This window comes from Haemaphysalis longicornis, unplaced genomic scaffold (genome assembly GCF_048455015.1).
Source record: "Haemaphysalis longicornis isolate Haplotype H1 unplaced genomic scaffold, Haemaphysalis longicornis Haplotype H1 scaffold_23, whole genome shotgun sequence".
In the NCBI taxonomy this organism is placed as follows: Eukaryota; Metazoa; Arthropoda; class Arachnida; order Ixodida; family Ixodidae; genus Haemaphysalis; species Haemaphysalis longicornis.
The window spans coordinates 2,936,493-2,960,407 of NW_027526306.1; the positions used below are offsets into that span (position 1 = coordinate 2,936,493).

The following is a 23,915-nucleotide window of genomic DNA, read 5'->3' on the forward strand; positions in this document are numbered from 1 at the left end:
ACTGCGGGACCGGTGGGTGGACTCCGTCCGACTCGAGGGGTGGTCACGTTCCCATTTCTTCTTTCGGAGAAGGTACAGCTCCCGGAACGGCATTCTGCATTCCTTGCTGGCGGTGAGGTGGTCCCCCTGGCACAGCTCACATTTGGGGTTGCACAGGTGGTCAGGTAGTGGGTCACAGGCACCGCAGCGTTCGCATGCTATGACGTCTGGCGTTGGGCACACGTCGGAGCGGTGACCTTGCTTGAAGCACTTGAAGCAGTACGGAAGGGTTTTTTTGTACAGATCACAACGAGTTTCTACTCCTTTGTAGTAGACATAGAAGGGGACTCTCTGTCCGAGGATGGTAATCACCACCGAGGCCGATTGTCCAAGTCGTCGACACGCCGCGAATTTGTATCCGGGCATCCATAAATCTTCGAGAATTTCTTTCGGGGTGTACTCGATCGGTATGTCGTGCAAGACACCCTTACTTGAATCCTCGGGGAAGAGGCCGTAATGATTGATTTTGAAACACTTGCCGTTGATGTTGAGCTGGGTGATGTTGTCAAGCTTCCTTGCTGCGAATTCGTGAGGTGTGCTCACGGTCGCGATGTTTTGGTCGTAGTCGATTCTGATCTTGATGCTTGCTTATTTCCATGAGAGTTGAGCAGCGTTGAGTATGCTGTCGGAGATGGTTGCCGCTTGGTATTTTCGGACGTCAAGGCCCTCCGTGGGTCTGATAACCATCTTAAAGTCATCTTTCGGTAGCAGTGGCGGCTTCGGGGAGACGCGAGGCTTGTCTGCTTTTGCTTCCTGGGCTGTATTTGTAGTGGGGTGAAGCTGTGTTTCGTCTCCCAGCAGTCCGTTCTTGTTGTTCTTTCTCTTCGACTTGCTAACTACCTCGATCCAGTTGCCTTGACTAGTGTCTTCGTCGTCTCTTTCCTGGTCATACTCATTCAGCTCCATGCGCGTATCTTGTGGTCGATCGTTCTCCGGCACTTTGGAAGCTACTGCGTCCACGACAGGAGCTGGCGGCACCATCAGGAGCCGCGTCTGAGCCGGCCTGTTCCAAAGTAGGCTTAGCTCGTGAGCTCCCGCTTCGGAAGTTCAGATAGCCGTAAGTTCATGAAATCGTGACTTACGGCAAGAATGTTGGGTTCCCCGTGGTCCTCGCGACATTGGGCGGGTGGTCTGATGATTTTTCGGTGGATTTCAGGACTTCTTCCGTTATTTTGATGCGTTATTTGCAGAGTCTGAACACAGCCAGATACATCGACGACGACGATGATGATCGCCCTCTCGCTTGAAGGATCGCGGCCAAGAATTCAACCATTGTAAACGGGGACTGAATTTGCGAAGCGGCTTCGTGAGTTGACGGTAAAGCCACACCGTCCGACAGAAGGAACGGGACCGGCTTTGCTTTTGGCACAGCATCAAAGGCCGCAAAATGAGGCCCGGACAACACTTGGGAGAATTGTATGGGATCCTGGTGTCATGCAAGGCAAGCCATGGCTGCGGCTTCCGGAGGGCGACTGCCAGATTCCATGGCGCGAAAAGTGCGCCAGGCGGGTGGCGTTGAAGATGAGGAACCGAGAGAGGCGCACCAGTCAAGCCAGCTCCGCCTGGACAGCCTCACCTCATGCCGTCCGGCAGCAGCGGTAAGGCGCTCATACTGGAGCCTGGCGTGTATCGACGAAAGGTCCCGGGTGGCAATTATTTCGGCTTGCTTACATTTGGCCCTGAGCTGCAGGTGCCAGAGATCACGCCCAGTGCGGCACAACTCCACCTACCTTTGCTGGGAGGCTTCCATGAGGACGCTGCGAAGTAGATGGATGGGGTTCGGGATGGAGGCTGAGAAGGAAGCGTTGAGTGTGGATCGAGAGGCATCCCAATTCACCACTGTAACAGCGAAAAAGGCGGCCCTTTATGTCTGGAATCAGTCGATGCGATTTTGGTGGTGATCGCTGCTCTAGCTGTCCGCCTGGCGTTTCCAGGATTCGTTTGTGTTCCCAGCACCACAAACAAATAACGTGAGCATTGGGGCTTCCGGGCATGAGTAAAACGGTGTGTCATGCTGTAAATATTATTCAGCAGCAAAAAAGCAGGCATCGTGAAGTGTTCTAGGACCACTCTACTACGATCCTTTGAGGCAGGGTATCCCCAGTCACAACGTGGAGCATTGAAATCCCCCGCTACAACAATAGCGCCGCAAAGGTTACTTCGCCGTAGTAGGGTAAGCCAACCGAGGCACAGGCGGGGAGCACGACCACTTTAGGAGCGCACAAAACACGACACCATGATAAGGGCACAACGCGGAAGCTGCACCTTTACCACCACCACCTCCTGCCAGGCTGTAAACCACAAATGTAGAGGGATAGGCGTTTGGGGAAACAGTTTAGACAAAAATAGCCGGCTTGCCCGGGGGTTTAGAAATTGAGCAAGACCGCTGATCAGGATTGGACCGCTCACTGTATGCGGTAAATTGCAGAAGGTGAGCGAGAGACTTCGTCTCCTGAAGCACAAAAGCCCATGAATGGATCTTTCCCAGATGTAGCCTTTAACGGGAATCACCAACTGTTGTAGAGACACCGAGAGTAACATTTTACAATGGACTGTTGCGGTACAGGCAGGGAAGCGGATTGTTCAGTGAAGTTGACAGCAAGTACAAAGGCCAATGTCTTAAGCTGGTGCACCACCAACTGCAGGCGTCCTTTGCGGGAGAGGAGGCTTGTGGTGAGCAAAGGGCAGACATAGACACGGCGTGCTGATGAGACTTGGAGAAAAGACAAGGTCGACGTGATAGGTCGTGATACGATTGAGGCCAGTCTTACTGGCGGCGTGTTAGTTGACACCTTCTCTTGGTGAATTCATTATTTTCACCATGCAGCGAGGCAAGCTTTTGGTCTGGGCCAAACGTTCGTTCTACATATGAGACAGGGGTGGTTCAGAAACAGCTTGCCAATCACAGCGCAAACCACGGGTAGCGTTTCGATATGTTAGTTGCGATGGAGACTCTGCTGCTTCCTCCTCCTTCATTTAGTCCTCACCCTCTCGCCAAACAGTCGAAACCGTTAGCAGTTGACGTTGGGTCTGGCTGGACACGAGCACGCCATGCACGGGGCTTCAAACGCGTTGCATTGCTTTTGGTGTGACAGCCATTATGCGTTATCTTATGGTCGTTAGAGCGACAGAGACCACACTTAAACTTTGGCTGTTGAGGCGCAGCCGTTTCGTCCTCATTAGAGTACGGGGTTGGGAATGGGCGGGGAGTGCTTTTGAAAACGGCGAAAACATTGGTGGCAGTGCACTTCACCAGCTTTATAATTATGGGCCGGACGACACAGCGATTGAAAAAAAAAACGATTTAGTGGCTCGAGGGCACTCCGTAGCGCCACGAGGCAGGTGCGGCCTGGTCCCACATACAGCACATCACGTGTGACAAAACATTACGCTGTAACAAAGGTAGTCATAGTCCCCGGATACTACGCCTTCGACTACATAACAGCGTATGTCACTTCCTGACACCAGGTACGCTTGCATATTAAGAATTGTGTCGGAAGAAAGAGGTATGTGCTGCAGAGAGCACAACTTAGCCACTGCATTTCTGGACGTCACCCACATAGACACAGCAGTCGTAGCTCGAGGGTGGTACCGAAGCCGCGATGAAGCAATTTATGCAAAGCCTTTGTGGGGAGATTCAGGATGTTAAGTGCAGCTGATGCTTGATGGCAACTTCGTACGTTCGTTGTGGCGAAGTTACGAGGTGTAGGGGTCGTTTCAGGAGACTTCGTGATAGCTGGAGTCGAAGCATATTGCTAGGTGTCCCCAGCCTAACAAGCCCGCCTCGCAGCAGGTGGTGCAGTCCCTCCATTTGTACCATAAGAATGTGGCTCGCCTGCAGATCACTTCGATGACGAGTCGCTGGTCATCATCATCATCATCATCACCAGCGTATCTACGCCCACTGCAGGGCGAAGGCCCCTCCCAATAATCTCCAAATACCCCGGTCCTGTGCTAAATGCGACCAATTATTTCCCACAAACTTTTTCATCTCATCTTCCCATTTAACTTTCGGCGCCCCCTGAAAACAGCCCCGCTGGTAGCAAAGTGGTGGTAGCGAAGGGGCCGCTGGTAGCGAAGAGGCCGTGGGTTCAGATCCCACCCGAAGGGCATTATTTCACCACTTTCTTTCTGACTCAAAAAAATTCACCTGTTTCTATGACCTAGCGCATTCCCCCCTTTGCTTTCCGAGGTTTTATTGAATGCCAACTATTCATCATCATCATCATCAGCCTATTTACGCCCACTTCAGGGCAAAGGCCTCTCCTATTATTCTCCAATTACCCCGGTCTTGTGCCAACTGTGACCAATATATCCCCACTGACTTCTTGATCTCATCTGCCCATTACCTTTCTGCCGCACCCTGCAATGCTTGGCTTCTCTAGGGATTCACTCTGTTACCCTTAACGACCAACGGTTATCGTGCTTTCGCATTACATGGCCTGCCCACGTCCATTTCTTCTTCCTAAATTCTACTAATATGTTTGTTCCCTGACCCACTCCGCTGTCTTCTTGTCCCATAGATATAAACCTGTCATTTTCCGTTCCATTGCCGGCTGAGTGCTTATCAATCTAAGTTGAACCCTCTTAGCCAGCCTCCAAGTTTCTGCCCCGTAGGTGAGTACAGGTAAGATGCAGCTGTCATACACTTCCTCCTTCAGTGACAATGGTAGGCTGCTATTCATTATCTGAGAATGTCTGTCGCATGCACTCAACCCCATTGTGATACTTCTTATTATCTCTGCCTCATGGTTGGGATCCGGGTTGATAACTTGGCCTAAGTAGACATATTCGCTTACCCCTTCCACTACCTCGCCCCCTATCCCAAACTGCTGTGCTCTCCCGAGGTTATTGGTGATTACTTTGGTTTTCTGCAGACTATTTTCAAGCCCACGGTTCTACTCTGTTAGTCACGTGCGGAAAGCATGCTTTGCAATTAGTCCACCGAGCTACATAGCAAGGCAACGTGATCAACAAATCTGAGGTTGCTAAGGTATTCTCCATCAGCCCTTACTCCCACCTGTTCCCAAACCAACTTTCTCAATACTTCTTGTAAACATGCTGTAAATAACATTGGAGAGATTGTGTCTCCTTGTCTGATACCCTTCCTTATAGGTATTTTACTGCTCTCCTTATGGAGGATAGTGGTAGCTGTGGACCCATTGTAGATTTCCTCTACTATTCTTACGTAATGGTCACCTACCCCCTGGTTCCGTAATGCCTGAATGACTGCTGATGTTTCGACTGAGTCAACTGCTTTCTGATAATCTATGAAGCCTATATATACGGGTTCAGTATAGTGAGCGCACATCTCTATCACCTGATTGATCATGTGAATATGGTCCTTTACGGAACCCTGCTTGTTCTTTAGGCTGACTGAAATCGAAGGTTGCAGAAATTCTGTTACTGATTACCTTGGTAGGTACCTTGTAGACGACTGACAGTAAGCTGATCGGCTTGTATTTTTTCACGCCCTTCATGTCACCTTTTTGATGAACTTGGAGGATTTTCGCGTTCTTCCAAGATTCCGGTACACTTGCGGTCATTAGGCATGGCGTATACAGGTTTTCCTGTTTTTGAAGTACAATTTCTCCCCCATCCTTCAAGAGATCTTCTGTTATCTGATACTCACCAAGTGCTTTGCCCCCTTTCATTTCTTTGAAAGCCTTCATTACTTCTTCGGTAGTTACTAGTGGGGTGTCTATCTCCTCTGAACTACTTTCTCGTTCGGCATTATTCTCGATGTCCCGGTCCTGTACAGATCCCGTATGAACTCCTCGGCTACTGTGACTATTTTACCCCAATTTGTGTAGACAATGCCGTGCTTGTCTTTAGTGCATATCTGATTTTTTCCCCCACGCCAAGATGCCTCGTCGCTAATTTCAGGCTACCTCTGTTCTTTACAGCGTATTTGATCCTCTCCATATTATACTTCCGTTTGTCTGGTGTCTTACGCTTATTGGTTAACTTCGAAAGCTCCCCTAGTTCTATCCTGTCTGCTGGGGTGGAGATTGTCATGGTTTGCGGTTTCCTAATTAGATTTTTCGTCTCCTGGCAAAGTGTACCAGTATCGTGTGTGGTCATCGTGCCCCCGACTTCTACTTCACACTACGTGATAATGCGTGTAAGGTTGTCGCTGGCTTCCTGTGTCGTAAACTCTGCTTCTTCGGTAAGAGCAGGGTCTCTGGAAGCCTCCATCAGTTGCGGAACGTTATCAGTGGTGCCAGCAACAACGTCACCAGCAGCAGATGCTACTGGTAGCTGTGATGTTGCAGGCGATGGTTGCTGCGACAACACGTCCGACGTGGCGGGGTCGTGTCTTAGTCGTAAGCAGCTGAGATTGTGCTGAGTTAAGCCTAACGGCCGTGGTTAGGGGTCCGACCTTGCGAACGATCCCGCATGGGCATTCTTGAGCTTGCCGCTGTGACGTACCGGTGCCAGGAGGATTGCAGTGATGTTAGAAACGACCAGGAGTGAAGGAGCAAGGGAATGGAGCCTGTTTAGTGCAAAACAACGAGTAGCCGTAAAACGCCAACAAACCACTCCGTCTTTTTTATCGGACGCGTCTAAACGCCGAGGAGCGGTTTTCGCACAGCTTCTGCGCATTCCAGATATGTTTCGTAGCGGTGCCCTTACCGCCGGTGGTTCGTGCTCTCTACATCGGTTTACAGTTAAACCTGCATATACCGAACCTCCGTGTAACGACTTTCCAGATAATTGAAGTTTTTTAATTTCGTATTGCCCCGCCATTGTAGCCGAGGTGTTCGCGGCCTCTTTGTAAGGAAGGACTTACGTCGGTTAAACTTGATGTAGAAGTTCGGTAAGCGGAGCAGAGGGGTTTTCTGTACTTTTGCTGAAAAATCGGTAGGAGAAATTTACTAATTTAGTGAATACTAGCACTATTTCAAGGACCCGGCAGCACCAAAAATGTCTAGAATCACCTAAAAACAAAATTCGCCATATATTGATAATAAATGGAGCCGCTAGTGCGAAGCCGTGGCTTTAGTACCATCAACTTCTGGTTTTGCTCGTGGAGTGGGACACCACACCATGTAGCAAGAGTAGCTACACTTCACCGTTCTTCACCCTTAACACCAAATACCGCGCGTTTCCACGTGTTAGTGCGGTGTCGGTTTAAATATTAGGTTTTGAGGTGCTAGGCTTGCTTCTCTGTGTGTACTCGCCTGTCTCCACTGCTATCAGCGCTATTGGTTCGTCGGTGATGATTTCTGCTGCCAAAAAAGAATGGCTTCGTCTTTTCAAGCCACGCTAGAAATTTTAAACGGCATCTCCACTTACGAGGGAGAGAAATTTTACCACCTGGTTTAGCATCCTAGCCAGAACCCTAAAACCATTCGGAGTGCGAAAAAAAGCATCAAGGTCGGAAAAAGGCGCCCCGTCAGCACGTTTCTTTCTTGGAACGCGTTAAGGACAAAAGACTGTCAGAACGTAAAAGGGATACTTAAGTTACCAGGGTAAGTGATCTTGCATGTTGAGTGCGCCGTGTAGTGCCTAAGGGCGATCGTGAACAGCATGCACACTTCACGCAGTTTCTCTCCGTGAAATAAATCCTGTAAAGTTGAAATAGGCCAGTGTTCTATGAATAACCTTTTTTTTGCTTCTGATTACCTGATACCACAAACATTATGAGCGCGTTTTAGATTTGCTTGAAAGCGCGGAACGCGATAGCCTTATGGCTTGTCGTTTGCACCACAATAATACTTGCTTGTCATGCTGTTGAGGCACACACTGTGCAACGAACCAGAACTAATTTTCTGTCCTAAACTGCACTAAGATGGAATTTTGAAGAGGTAAGTTCTATATTTTGGTATAAATTATTATATTCCAAGCACTTCAGGCTCTTACCACTCCCACTGCGCCCCAAATGGCCTACGAAACTGTTTGTCATACGTACGTCTGTTGTTAACGGAATAGAAACGTCCCCGGCATATGAACGTGAATGATTTTGCGGTATTCGGGTTTTTTTGTCCACTTATGAAGCGCCAGGTGCAAGAAGCAATGAGAAGGTGCCGAAGCGGAATAGAATTCTTCAATACTCTAAGAGGTGCCATTCGGTCAGTGCGCGCGGCTGACCAAACAACTAGCATGTTGATCCACAAGTGCCGAAAAGCGAAACTCAAGGAGTAAGAAAACTCTGTATTGGCTATGCGGCCAGCTTCGAACCGCGCCCTTATAGATCCTATGGGAGCTCGGGTTTTTCACTGTACTGCCTCGTCGCCTTCGTGGTCGGAGGAGTCAGCGGGCCGAGAGATGGAATATACTCCGAGCCCTGGCAAAGTTAAGTGGCGGCAAGTTTATATGTAAACAGTCTCTTGATAGCCGTGTTGTCGACAAGCTCATCCTGTAACATGGTTTTGCACGAGCGGATATGGCCGTCCACGCTCCTGTAGACTTCTAGTCCACCAGCCAGCATCCACCTTTGCAGAGGCGTGTTTTCAGCATAGACCAGCACTACGTCCTCTACGTTCAATTCTGTTGCCATCCTTCGGGCTGCGAAATGTGCTGATCGCAACTGAAGCAGATACTCCTTCTGTCACCATGTCCAGAAGTTTTCCGTGAGCCGTTTTCTGTATTGTGGCCTTCGAAGATCGTCTGTGAGCATTACAGTGGTGGCGACATTCGGTGTCCTATGCGGTAGAGAGGTAAACATTTGTCCTATCAGAAGGTCGGTGGGCTTTACGCACACGGTTCTCCTGTACACGACTCGACAAATGTGAATGGTCTAAAATTGACCACAGCTTCGACTTCGGTCAGAACTGTAGCTAGTTCTTCGAAGGTGAGAACAGCTTTACACAGACTTTTTTGCAGTGTGACCTTAACAGTTCGCACGAGACGCACCCGCCACCCTCCCCTCCAAGAGACGTCTGGTGCCATGAACCTCCAGGCAACTTCGGCGCTGCTGATGTTCCCAGCGACAGTGTCTTTTAGAAACATCCGGGGAAGTCGCTTGGCGCCACACGACGTTCCCGTGAATGTATTCGCATTATCTGAATAAATGACTCAAGGTAGGCCCCTCCGTGTCACAAAACGCTTGAAACACATCAGGAATGCTTCTGAAGCCATCGAGCTACCCACTTCTAGATGCACTGTTTGTGATGTTGCACATGTGAAAAAGGCTATGTAACTCTTTGAGCTGTTAGTCAGTCCTGTGAAATCTATCCCCAAAGCTTCAACAGCATTAGTTGATGACAAGCTGTGACCAGGAAGAGGGGCAGCAGGACACACGGCCTGGTCTTGTTTGGAATCGCTTGCAGAGGTAGCAGCCATGGATGACTCGTTTGACTAGGGATCCAGCTCTGTGAATCTAGTAACCTCATCTTTTCTTGATAGGAGCTACACGTTATTTTAAACTTAGCAGGTGTCCCTGTCTTGGGTGGTTTGCGAGAATGTAAACAGTAGGTCCGTATGCCAACGGGCTTCCGCCAAAAAAACGTGTCCCTAATTCTGCTGGTAGGGCGAAGACACAACGTTACGTCTGTGAAATGGCCATGCAGCCGGACCTTTAGGACCCGAGGTTTCGTAGGTGGGTCTCACGTTGGTGAACATATCCAGCGCAGTCATGGTGATACCAACGCTCATCTATCGAAGATGCCCACACAGTTACTCCGTCAGAAGCGTGCACAGGCTACCGCCGTCGAAGCTTGCGAAGTCCCACTGTGTCGCTGGATTACTTGACGGGGTTCACCATGCACAGTGTGGTGAAGCACTCTCGCTCATGACGCGTCTTTTCAGCAAAGCGCCTTTTAGGGGCGAAGCCCCTCTTGCTCGGGCCCTGTCCCGAGCAAGAATACTCAAAAAGCACCTTTTAAGTATTCCAATACCATCCTTTTAGCACTCTTCTGTCGTGGCTAAACCGCTGACAGCTGTAGCAGCCTCTCTATTGAAAAAGAGTCGGAGATAATTGAATTTCTGCGAGACAGTAAGACTGCCTTTTGGTTGATCGTCTGGCCAAACTGTTCCCAGAATTCGTTTTACTTGCCCAAATCTACCGAGTGAGGGAGGGATGGTTAGTTTAGGTAGGTTTGCTCCGTTTCTCTGTGGAGCGTGGACTTGAAGGTTCCAGTTCTGGGCGGTCATTAGATTGACCGTCACAGACTGCGACAGGCGAGCACTCCTCATTTGCCGTTCGGAAAGGATGCCTGTCGCGTGGCATTGCTACTCAGTCACGCTGTTGCACTCGGCCTGGAACGCGTCGTCCTCTATGTAGCTTTCGAATTCATTGTGTAGCTTGTACGTTCCTCGTTATTCGTTTTAAGACTTTTGTATCATGGCGTCAGTTGGTCTACCGAACCGCAGCTGACCATCAGAATGGCACTTGCCTCGTTCATAAGCTTGGCATTGGGCACCCGCCTCGATGCTCGCTTGCACTTGAGTTTCTCAATGACGCTCGCTCTCTTCGAAGCGATCAGCAGGTCCCGGCCATTGTCCCGTGTCGTTCGCACCAAAAGCGTTGAGCCACGATTTCCGAAAAGCAACACCCAAGGCGTAAGAAATCTCTTTTTTGGTGGTGCTCCAAACTTCCGCACCGTGCGCTGCCAGATCCGATGCACGAGCTCGCTACCAGCGTGATGTGTTGTGTATGAAAGTAAAACTGTCTCGATGATTCACTGTAATGCACCTCGAAAGTCGAACGGAAACTTTCAGGAATAAATGCGGAGAAGATATGTTAAAGCTCCGGTTTTCTCACCCAGTACAGCAGCAGGCCCAGCGTGGTTTCTTATGAAAGGGCAAACATTACTACTCGCAGGTCACTATTGCTAAGTGTTTTTAATTTGAATGCCTTACGGTTTTGAGAACTGGGGGATCTTCCTTGGTCCCCTGACAGCAGCCGATAACAGGACCTCCTTCCGTATTTGAAAGCCACGCTGTGTACCTCTGCCCCCCGTGGGTTGTTTAGCAACTGTCAGTGTCATGAAACTACTCTCGCGAACATATAAAAGAAGTTACTGGCACCGCCAGTAATCCAGAATGCAACGAATAGAAAAACGGAGAAAGAGTCCGTTGTCTTACCGACCGAGCTACGAGCCCACACGGAGACAGGGATACAGGCGGTGCACTCAGCAACCGAATCTGTGACTTTACGCCCTAGAGTTTTGTGGAAAGCCGTGTTGTATCATTACGGGACCTCTCGTGCCGCTCTGTGCTCCGCCCAAGGCACCTGTAGCGGCCATGCGCGCGCCATCTGGATGCGCTAGGTATTAGTAAAAATTACAGAAAGCTCACACCATCGCATGTCATCTCACTTCTCCATCACTCTCACCGATCACGTCACCTCCGTCGGCAGCGGCCAAGATGGAGGAGAAGTGAGAACGTCAAAAACCGGGTTTGAGCGGTGTTCAACTGCTTCACCAATACAACCAAACCAACAACCGTTCGTGGATCATGCAATTATTCAGCCTTATCAAAGAATATCTCTGTAAAATAGCAAATGGTGTGAAGTGCATTTGACTTGTCTCTATTTCACTCTTTGTAGAGCCACGTGTGAATTCACCTGATGTCGAATGGGTAATCGCTGCAGGTGTCCTTTACAGCTTTGATTTCCAACCGCCCTCACAGGGTTGATTGGCCACATTTTGTATTGTTGCGGGTTTTTAAAACATTCCAAATTAACTCAATATTATGCGGAGTTTCGCTTTGCCCCCCTACAGACTGGTGGTTCAGTGATTTGCCTGCCGCTTCAGTTCATAGAGTTTATATTGCGGCCCGTGCCGGTGATGGCGGGTGTCATCGTAGCTGACCAAGCTCTTTTAGTCATATGAGAAGTAATGAATGAATGTATGCACTGTTAACATAGCTAGAAAAAACCACCAGCAAGCGTGGTTTGTCTCACCTAAGGGTGGAAACAGGAACGCCTGCTGGTGTCGAGGATGTGGGGAATAGGAAACATTCCCCACACCCACACGATGTGTCCGGGCTGACAGTTTTTTTTTAATTTCCCACAGAGGTGCTAGGAATTCCTTCTGTAGGAGTTTAACCAAAACAGCAGCACGTAGTCATGCATTTGCCAGGCGTGCAATGTTGTTTTCGCACTAACAACATCCCTCCATCTCTACGAAGTGAATGATGATGAGAGGGCCGAAGATAAAATGCTTATCGGTAAAACCGTGAAACATTCACCCACACATCATATAAAGGCTCGACTCGTCAAGCTTTCCACCACTTTGTTGACAAGCCCGACGACGACGTCGATGTTTGTGGTGATTACGTAGGGCTTGTTTAAGACGATGATAATCTCCATGGGTAAGTTGGCGAATTCGGCGTGTGACATTTTAGCCACCTTGGCCGCCGCCTTCTGCAGAGCGTCTTGTGTCGCGTACCCCCGGTACTTGTCTTCAGCTCCCATGCGACGAACGACAACCTCTTCTTCTTCCTCTCCTCCTTGTTGGGTAGCAACGAACGCGTTGAACGTTATGACCTCTTCGGCCAATCTTTGGTTGGCCAATCACTAGGGGGATTCGGCCACAATCATCATCAATGTGCCGTGTACAATTTGCCGTGTCCGGCCGCGACAGGGCCCAAGCAAGAGGAGCTTCGCCCCTAAAGCACGCAAGCTTACCCAATTCTACCTAAAGAGGCTGTGTTTGATACGGCAAGTGGAGAAACGCAGCAACGTTGGGGATCTTCGTTTACTGCTTGGGGTTGACCTCTCTAAATTCACGCGTATATTCCCAATGATTCTTGTTGGAACGCTTACACCACCGGGGTATACAAAACTGTTTTATGAGTGTTCGAGTAGACTAGTAGCTAAGTATTTTGACAGTTAACGTGCGTCCCTGGGTTCCGGTAAAGGTCATTCCCCAATCCATTTTTCTTCTTCCTGAAGCGTACAATTTTGGACAAGACAAGATAACAGAGCTATGATTTGCAGCACACGGGAAATTATGCTTCGCCTAAACGTTGCATCGTATTTTGCGATCGTGTCATATACAACAACGAACGTGAGGGGGAGTGAGGTTTTGCGTTCCTCATTTAAACGTCCTTAGCAGCATCTAGGATTGTGCAGTCAAATATTAATTTCTATAAACGTGCATTTCAGGGTTTTTGTGAGTTTAAAGTTGAGTTGTATGTTGAGATGCCCCTTACCTCCATCGAATTTGGAGGTCATGTACTGGCTTGTTTTTGTAGTAGAAAAAAATTTCATGTTGATGTGGGCGATAGCACTGTAATAAAAAAGATTCTCTATTAATAAAGGCACTTAAGGAAACTAACCAAATACTAACGCAACCTGTTACCCTAGCTGTTTTCCTATGACCAGATATTTCCCTGTAAGTTAGGAGTTTGAAAACAAAATATTTATTGGGTTGGCCAACAATTGCAGCGTGTTGGCAGTATGTTATGAGAACGTTTTACTTAGTGTTATTAGACCTAAGTATAATCATTCAGACAACAATACGCCCTGATTGTGACCCCCAGCCCAATTCACATCAACCAAGTAATCTGTTCCGTGTGTGTTAGTTCTTTACTTGTTTCTATTGTAGTACTTACGCCTCTTCAAATTACGTGTAATTCTGAAAATGAAGGTTTCAGGTAAAAAGCAAACCAGTGTGTTTCACTTTGTGAAGTCAGATCGAACACGCTTCCAGCGTATGTTAGCTCTACGTGGTGCCGTTGCGACATAACAATATCTTTCGAATTCATGTTTGTAGTTTTTGTTCGTTTAACAATATGCGAGACAATAAATAACAAAACTCAGTTTTCAAGCCACTTGACACCTCCCTTGAAAGAAAGCACACTTCCTGGCTTGTCCTACTGGCGAAGTTACAATTGGATTTACAAAATGTGAAAAAAAATAATGAACAAAATTCTGTGTGACCCCTCCACATATTCAAAAACTCATTCCATGCTGCGTGTGCCCCTCGCTATTTTGGTATTTTTCAGTCAGGACGTACATTTCAATTTTCTGCCGCAAAAACAGCATAATTCAATAGTAAAAACGAACATTTTTTTTTCTAAAATACTTGCCTTTTTACGCTGCGCCCGATCCACGGTCAGAAAATTTGCCACTCTTTTCACGCGCAGCTAATAATGAATACTACGGGGTTGGTATAGTCACGACAGCAAAAATTTAGACGGCGCTCTCGGAATACGTTTTGAAAACACTAATAAACAATATTTACTACTTCATTAAAACACACGCATAAGTGTGGGAAATAATACCTTTCATTTTAAAGACGAGAACAAGTTCATTACATGTAGACTGCCCTTAAAATAGTTTCGGAATTGCAGTTGACATTTCGTCAACTTTTTGATTCAAGAGAAGGTCAAGAGAAATTCAAGGCTCATTGAGTTACACATTACAACTAAACAACGTTTATGTTCTGGCCTTCAGAATGATTTTTCTACAGTGAAGTTTTGGTCAACTGTTTGCTTTGATTTTCGTGACTCATTGTAGCTATGCTCCATCAACTGGTCTGGTCCGTAATGTACATGCACGTTTTCCACTCGCAAAGAAATGTATTGCAGAAACATTTTGTTGGACCCTGCACAACAAACCCTGATGGTCGAAAACAAACAGCAAACACCGTATTTACTCGTGTAATAATCGCACTTCTTTTTCATAAATATGATGCAAAGTTAGGGGTGCGATCATTACGCGAGGTAAAATGTTCGGCAAAACGTTTCAGCGCAGAAAACGCAAGTTGCAGGTGAGGATGTTTACGATAAGTCTCATGAACTTAATAAACATTTCACATGGCGATGAAACGTAAATGCAAAGCAGTGCGAATGTGACCAGACACATAATAAAAACTGCACTGACCACCGAATGAGACCGAAGAGGCAAAATGCTGGGTTTTCATTGCGGAGTACGCCGGAATTACGGAATTACGGAACGCGCCGGAGCGAGTCTGCTGTGAGGCATAAACAGGTCGAGCACTAAGTGGCTGCTGCTGTCACAGTGTGGGAAATCAAGACACGGCTGCCGACACAGCCAGCCGAGCGCGTTTTTTTATATGTTTTGTGAGTACATTATTTGCATTTAGTGAGAGTTTCTTCGTTACAATAATGAACTCACGCTTGCCGATATCGCCAGTATCATCAAGCCCGCGGCAATACCGTAGCCATGTGCGCTTTGAAAGAGGAGGAAACTAACGTAAGCACAACCATCGTTGTCTAGGCTTGGCACGCATGCCACATATGGCTGCGGCAAGTTCAGGGCGCCCATATATACGTCTGTATAGAGGTAAAGGTTATTTCACATGGCGATGAAACGTAAATGCATAGCATTGCGAATGTGACCAGAAAGCGACAGCTTCGCTGTGTGCCTAAAATTGTAAGAGTACGCACATTTTAAAATAACTCAGATATATCTCGAGGGTAGAACTACATCGAGTGTCAACATGCGGAAACGAACAGTGTGACGGGGCAAGCGCGAAGCAAGGTGGCAAACAAGGAAACCACCAGCCAGAATTTTATATCGGTGAAATCAGGATAGGGACCTGGACGAAAACAAACTGCAGCATGGACGCAAACAGGTGTGGGTGTTGTCTGGGCTCTGCAGAATATTTAGGAAGCACGAAATATATATCTTAAGATCCAACGTCATTCGTGCAAGAGCGCACGAATGACGTAGGCAATCTAAGACGGAATAAAGAAATGAACGAAAAAAAAATAATGCTCTTCCACTCTGTGAAGGACTACGTGCGTAGCTGGACACGGCCCATGGATTGCACTAAAACAAAACACGTTTGAAACACAAAACACGATGGAGCATACTTCCTAGCCAATTATCTGAAGGGACCTCAGAAGGATCAAAGCTTTGTTCTTGCAGACAAACACGCAGCTTCCTGTGTCCCTCCCGCGTCGTTAAGTATCTTACCGTTTGCATAACACACAAGCCTAATCCACTCTACCATGAATGACTCTGGACAGATCCCATCGGGCCATTGAACGTCGTGTTTAAACGTCGCACCAGCACTACGGACGTTCCATCTCTAATAACTAGCATGACATCAACACCTTCTCGTCAACTATCAACACCCCCCCCCCCTCCGCCGTCCTCCTCCCTCTAACAAACCTGCGCACGCATAAACCGGCAACCGGTCATGTGCACGTGCTTAGAAATGACAGACGCGGTCGAAAGTGCCTTGAAAGCCTTCTGAAGAGGTGATATTAGCTCACGCCGGCGTTCCATGCGGGCAAGTTGCTGTCCATCCGGGAGGGATTCGCCGCTACTGGACGAGGCGAACCTGAAGGGGTAACGGCGGCGCCAGAAGCTTCCCGTGTTTTTACGCCCTCTCGCACTTGTGTTCGGGCCAACGCTTCAATCCTTGCTCTTTTTACTGAAAACCAACGGCATGCATCCGTTCCCTAACCATTTGAAACCTGCAAGCCCCTGAGCTCTATTATCGCGTACAAACATATGGCTGTCTGTTTTCCTTCCCCCCCGAAGACATCTTACAGTCGGTGTAAGATATCTGTGTAACACATCAACCCACACTCGAACCACTCGAATAAGCAGGACAGCCGACTAATCTCATTGAGCCATGTAATTTCGACACTTAAATCTCCAACCAGTATACCCGACACTTGATCGTTAGCGGCATGAAGCCTAGCTGTGCGTGCACGTCCCCTTTTAAAGCAAAGCTTGCTAGCTCTACCAGCCGACGGTTCTTTCGCGGCGTGCGCGACAGCAAACGCTTAACGCGTCTGAGGCGGCGGCGGGGGGAAGCAGAGGCAGGAGGCTTTCACTCACTGAGCACACTAGAGATGGGGCCGCGAATTTATACATGGTTCCCCGCGTGGAAGTGCCTGCTCGCCAGCTGCGGTGTCGGTGGTGCAACTTTGTCGTCTGCATCAGCAACGTGTTTTGGGCCTGTTATGGTGCCGCTTCGCGTCTATTGCGCGCTACCTTCGCACGGCTTGATTAATGTGTTCGACAGCACATCCAGGGTACCCCGCACCCGACGGAATTAAGAGGTCGCAAGGCAGACATACGTTATCGATTGATTTGCAGGGCGGCAAAACAAAATGTACAAACCACATCCGGCCGCTAAAGAAACGCTACCTTTTTCGCACTGGTTCCCACAAATAGGACTCCGTTTTTTAATTTGGTGAATACCGATTCGGTTGTGTTTTTAGAGGTATTACAAAGGGCGAAAGTAGCAACTGGTTCTGGTAAATAGCGATTATCGAAGTTCCCTCAGATCTTCGGAATTATCGACTTACGAAAGTAACTAGTTTAAATTGGTATAAATGGGAATCACTATGCTCACATTCTGAATTTTTTCGAAATCTGCGCTTGTGAAGCGCGGTGGTATAGTCCCTAGCTAGCACACCAGGATGGCTAGGTTCCGCCATCCCACCCTTAGGAAGACGCTCCTCTCCGTTTTCTCTCTAACGACTCACGGCTGGGCTACAGCGGCGCCGTGCGCCACTCCAGCAAGGCCATGGCCGAAGCTGCTGCTGCGTTCGGGACACCGCCCCAGCGAAGTTTAGGTAACGGCTGGCAGAACCTCTGGTTTCACTCTTTGTAGAGCCACGTGTGTGAATTGAAGTGATCCCGCATGGGAAATTGTTGTGGCTGTCGTTGAATGCTTTGCTATCCAACCGCCTTCGCAGCAAGGATTAGAGCCATTATTATTTCCATTCGCAAACCATGCACGCAAGCCGGTAACCGGTGACGGCGCATACGTACGCGTGAAAGACACCGGCGAAAATGTCGCTCGGAAGGCCTTCCAAGCTGAAAAACAAATATGGGCTCACGCCGTCTTTCCAACTGGGCAAGTTTCACTTCAACCGGAAGGGATTTTCAGCACTTTGGCGAAGTTGAACTTCAGCGCAAATGGCAACGGCGGGTATCGGTTGTTATAGAAGGCCGCCTTTTGGCAGCCGTTACCTGGGCTTCGCGGGAGCGGCGTCTGTTTATGGCCGCGTAACCGAGTAAGCGAACGCACCAGTGACGAAAGAAAGAAAACGGAGAGGAGCGTCTTTCTAAGGGTGAGATGACGGAACCTAGCCATCCTGGTGTGCTAGCTAGTGGCTATACCACCGCGCTTCACAAGCGCAGATTTCGAAACAAGTACGACACATGCGGCTACGGCGTCATCTCTCTCACTGCCTTTCCCTAACACATGTCTCATGCGTCGCCACTAAGGAGCGCCCTCCCCTGACACTTTCCGCAGACGCTCTTATATTCTCCGCTAATCTAAACCACGTGAAATTTGCGCTGGAGGTTCAGACACGATTTGCAACAACATGCTCGCTGCTCCCATGCTCGTACTCCCAACCCACGCAACCGGGTGTTCGCTGATCACATGAGCACTTCCTGACACGCAGCAGAAGTTCGCCATGAGCGAGAAGAATCCAGCTCGGGCTGCGCACAAATTTCATGTTATTGGTTATGTAATCGTCAATGCTTTTTACGCCAATCAGTGCTTCTGCTTATTTTTCGCAATCCTCAGTTAACCGAACCGCCGCCGTTAGCTGCCGCTTACGCAACTTTCCAAATTGGCACCGGTGGAGGTGAGGGAACAAATAGTTGGGAAAGACGCGTCAGCGGTGGCGAGGAGGAGCCCCGGAGCGGCGCTAAGTAAATAGGTGACACCGGAATGAAAACTGCGGCTAAGGGGGTGGGTGATTAGACATATACTCTTTTGCCGTAAAAAGTAAAAATACAGAACGAAAGAACACACCAATAGGAAACGATAATCATGACGCTGCCGGCAAGCTCACTCCGATAGAGTAATCACTGCCATACGCCATCGTTGTGTTCCACTTCCTTCTAAACCACCGCCACAGAGAGGCCTTACAAACACAATGTCGTGCTTGATTGGGACTCCAAAAAAAATCTGCCATCCGCAGGTATTTCAGTGATTTTTCAGGGATTTCTCAGCAGTTCAGGTACAGTTTTCACTACCCATAGCCGCAATACTGTTAACATACACTGTTATAAGTTGACCACCACATTTGGTGTAGTACCCGCATTGCGGTGCATGATCCTTCTTCAATATGTACTTTTGAGGCTTGTTTTCTACAAAGCATTGTGGAATATTCACCACAACATGAATATTTTGTAGTGTTCAAGAGGTACCGAGGGGAATACAGCTGGGACTCGATAGGTAGGCAAAACGAGACCCGCATACACTGGGCAGTACTCAACGCGCTTAACTGCGCGTTGCAAATAAAGCATTCGTAATCCTCAACCTTGATATTTTAATTCATGTCTGGTTCTTCACAAAGAGATGTGCCATTTCAAATTTAAAGTTCTAGGCAGCTGCCTGCTGCACCTGTGTCATTCTTGGAGCGTACATTGCGCCGAAACGTCGTGCCTGAAAGCACTCGTCCGCTACAGCGAGTTGAAGGCGCTGGAATGTTAGCGCCTTGGACTTCCCTACGTCGCTGTGGTGCCAAAACGCTAGGAAGTAGGGCTTCGCCGCCAAAAACGAACAAAAAATGTCATACGTACACATGTAGCTGCTGAAACACAAAGACCGTTGCCACACTGTCTAGCCGCCTAGTAAGGTTGGGGAGCACGTGCAATGTAAGTGAATCCAGAGAGCCGATATTTACATTGTAAGTGAATGTTTCTGCTACCCATACCCACTCGTGGGCTGTTTTTTTCTCTCTGTGGGTTTCCAGGTCTAATACTGGCGCTGTTTCCTTGTACTTGGAACGCCATAAGGAGCAGTTGGTAAGTTTAAGAAGAGTCATTAAGCATTTAAAATATGATAGGCTACGGAAGTATGATAACTGCCTTTTTTCTACAAGCTGACGTCAAATCATCCAGGCTTTGAAAGCTGTCGGTGCATTCGCTCCTCATTGAGATGGTAAAACGCCGATAGCTTTGTTTTTGCAGAACAATCGTAATGTTCGACATGATGGGTTTATCTTTGTTTTTGATTTGCAGAAGCAGGTACTACACAAGAAAATACGGATAGTTTTCTTCCTTCGACGAAGCTGCACGAGCTCTGGTTTACTTCACAAGAAAACCAGAAATATCACTGAAGGGGACATTTCCGGATTTAAATAAGAGCACACAACATCAAACACAGAATCCATGAGTGAGAAGTGTAATCCTTGAAAGTAAATTGCAGGGAATTTATAGTGCGGAGCATTGTTGTATTGTTCAAAATTATGTTTTTGCTTGATATCTGGGAAAATTGTGTTACGAATAATAATTGCACCCACTCTCTCGGTCTTCATGGCCTCCGAAAATTTCTGTTTTAGTTAAATAAACTAACCTTGAAATATTATTGAACTTCTTTGCCATTATATTAGGAATATAAAAGTAGTAAAAGAACAACGCCTTCAACCTAATTGATACAAATAAGTTTACAGCTTTTCTAACAACTGATTTAAATTCTAAGAACAGCTTTTTAGAGCGAGCTTTACTTGAAGTCGTAATTCAGTCTCCTATTGACAAGTAGACGCAAAATGCCTAAGCGAAGAACTTAGGTGTGCTCGTACCAAGGTGTAGAAACATTGGTGCTATAAAAAGAAAAAAATTCTCGGCACACCTAATTCTGCTTACGTGCTTCAAAGACGCTGAATAGCGATGCTTATTAGGAACATTGCTTATGCAACCTCATATTTTCGATTTTGTTTGGTTTTAATGTTTGTATGTTGGAACGAAATAGTTTGACCGTCCTTTTTGCTGCTGCAGCGTGTTAGTCCTGTTTTGTTTGCTTTCGTTTCTGCTTCTTACGGTGCGATTACGTCAGGAACCAGAATGTCGCAGGCCACAGCTCCCTAGAGTTACGGTTGTGCCGAGCTGGCGTCCACTTTTTATACTCACGCGTCATCACGTTCTAGTGTAAGGCGGCACACACTATTCTGCTACCTTACAATTATAAATATACTTACCAGGAATTTCATGTACGAGGCACAGTAGCCGCTCAAAGCTATCGGTTCCTGGCCAATGTTGCAAGTACGTGACATGAATAAAAAAAACCACAACAATCTTTGTGCTACCCCGGTCGACGTGTCTACTGCGCCATTCCACCGTAAACTCATAAACTACGTTTTTTATCAACGTAATAGAGAAAAAGGTGTGAAGATAGCACAGTGATGTCACATTGGGCTGCTGGTATGTTACCCTTGTGCAAATGTTATGTACTCGCACGTGTTTTTGTTTACTCCTAACAACGGTGGCACTTCTCCTGACCGGACAAAAATAACAATGATGGAGGCGGTTTTTCGGGAAGTGGGGCACTTAGGCCTCTATCTTATATCGAACTAATTTTTATGATACGCGTACCGAAGTGTTTCTTTATTCGGCTCCTACAAGCACGTCTTGTATGGGCTCAAAAGAGAATTGAATAGGTTTTAATAAATATGAATGGTATTGTCGTATATAGCTCTAGTACACTTTGCGAAAAGTAAGGACTGCAAGTCTTGAAAACAGCGTCTAATTGGAAAAAAGACATAAGACAAATAAAACGCGTGCTTACATTGCTCGGTCAGCATTAAAATTTGTGTAGAAAAAGTCTCTCCTCAGTTCATGATTACCAAAGGAAAAGACCTTCATTCCAGTATGCAGGCAGCGTGGGTCATTCTGTTGTGTAGACAGGTTGTAGTTACTTCTTATCAGCCAGAGGCGGCTATCGTTTTTACTAAAAAGCTGGAAACATAAAGGACAAATGCTCAGTAGTGCGTCATATACGCGTGGTCTTACATAAAAAGATACTCATTACTAGTTGCACTTGGTTCATATTTCAGAGAAACACGCTTAAAAAGCCCCAGTAATGACCTGAAGAGAGAACTAAAAATATATGCGGTAATTTACTTACCTATTTATCTGAAGCATACGTTATGCGTTTTGATCCTCAGCTTAAACACCTACATTCTTTCTCTTTTAAAGAATCTTCCCAATATTCGCAGGTATGTAACAGAGAGTCGGCGGGTGTAGTATATAAGCACGTATTTTCTTCACAAAATACCAACTAATATTTTTATTAAAGGTGCGAAGAAGGTACAAATACGAGGAGTCTGCATGGTGGCTGATTTCAAACCTTCATGTTTGCAGAATTTACGTGTGGAGGATACCATCGTGATAAATTGAAAGGCGAACAACCGAGCGCGTGGCTCTCAGTACATACCGCGCATTCTGGCGACAGGCCGCGTGTGCGCAGTAGGAACAAGTTACGAGATTTCGTGACGAGCCTTGATATGGAAAGATCATTGTATTTCCATCGTCCGTTGGGATCTGAGCACGAAATAAAAAAATGAAGAATATAGCGGCGTCACCGTTTTCACTCCGCGCAGCGACGATGTTAGACAACGCTCGAGTGAGCGGGTACCGAACTCAACCGAAAGGCAAACCAAAACCTCACACGGTGAACGACAGTGTTTCCATATCAACGTTGGACACAAACTCTCGTAGTTTGTTCGCACAACGCGGTGCCCGTCGCCGAGATCGTGACGTGTAGTCAAAGCCATTCGCTCCATTGTTTGTATCTCAATTTATCACGACAGTACAAATAGGGCGAATTGTTGCTAAAGTTAGTGCTGAGAACGCTCTTTATATTATTATCCCTAATCTCACAGCTCTAGTTTCAAGACTGGAAAAAGAAATTGGGTGCCGAAGGTTCATGCCCGAATTGCTGTCTTTGCCAACCAAAAAATTCACAAATCATGCCGAGGTGCGACTCAGGAATGTAGGTGATTAATAATTATCAAACAAAATGGGTCGGCACAAAGACAGTTCATTAGTAAAGTTATGACTTTTCTTCGTGAGCCCGTGTCCTAAATTGAAAAAAAAACATGGTGGACCAATGGCTCAAGACGTGCGATTAAGACGTTCCTCTGGCTAAGAACGATATATCTGAATTCTTGTGAAAAAGAAAAAGCTCGATCACTTCTGGTAGATCGAGTGAGCGGAAGTTGTCGTAGAGCATAAAAATTTACTGTAATGACAGAGAATAAAGGCGGAATACACAGGCGTTAATTTGCGGTAAAAATAGAACGCTCAGCTCCATTTTAGAGCTTCCATGGTTATATAATATTGATTATATTGCAGCCACACTTCTCCTGGGTTCTAGCTAAGAACATAACGCATATTTTGGGAATACTCTTCAGGATTGTGAAAAAGCCGAGCAAAACGGCGGAGATTTGAGCTTGGAAACGCACCTCATGGAAGCGAAGAGCTGTTCACCTTTTTGAATCCAACTTATTTTGGTAGAACTACCTGTCCTACTTGCGGCAGTAGAAAAAGTCACACTAAATTTGTTTACGGTGTGTGAGCCGTGGTGACCGATATTCTATATACATATAACGAGTTGCAACTGGCAAATGATTTCTTTATAACGTGTTTATTTCTTACTTTCAGAATCTTTTTCTACAAGAAGAGGAATGGATGACGTTCAACAAAACGTTGCACGGAAACCGCACCTGCTACGTTCTCGAAATTACCCCATGTACATCATAATCAATACTACTGGAACCACGCCGTCGATTCAATTCCCCACCGCGGCGGCAGCTTTTCTGTTGGAGAAATAGAGCGAAAATGCCTGTGTGTTCAGGATTTCGGTACCCGTTAAAGATCCCCAAGTGGTCAAAATTAATCCGGAGCACTCGACCGCCGCATGCCTCATCGCCTATGCGGCGTTGGCATGTTAAACCTTATAATCACTAAAAACTGCCGTGAAGGAACTTATGCCTAGTCGCAGAACAGCGGTTCCAAGACATTTTTATAACAAGTTTTAAACTTAGGCATTGTCACGCTCTACTACTTCAGCATAAAGCCAAGTTGATGCAAAAACCTCGACCTTTATTAGGCACCTTTCCACTTTAGCACAAAATCATTTGTATAATATCAAGGTTTCACTAAAAATAATGAACATACCCGCTTGTGTCGATATTGATATCGCAATAAACACTATTGCCACAACAAATGAGCTGATGAAATATTTATTTGC

General features: G+C 47.0%; 1 long non-coding RNA gene across 1 annotated transcript in view; it reads right to left on the reverse strand.

The window, feature by feature from the left end:
* The window catches only part of LOC144172522 (uncharacterized), a 56,366-nt gene that overhangs the window by 22,806 nt on the left and 9,645 nt on the right, over positions 1 to 23,915 (reverse strand). The window contains exons 2-3 of the long non-coding RNA XR_013323029.1: positions 21,450 to 21,619; positions 13,144 to 13,220 (exon numbers count right to left, since the gene is read on the reverse strand). This is a non-coding gene — a long non-coding RNA (uncharacterized LOC144172522). The remainder of the gene's footprint in view (positions 1 to 13,143; positions 13,221 to 21,449; positions 21,620 to 23,915) is intronic.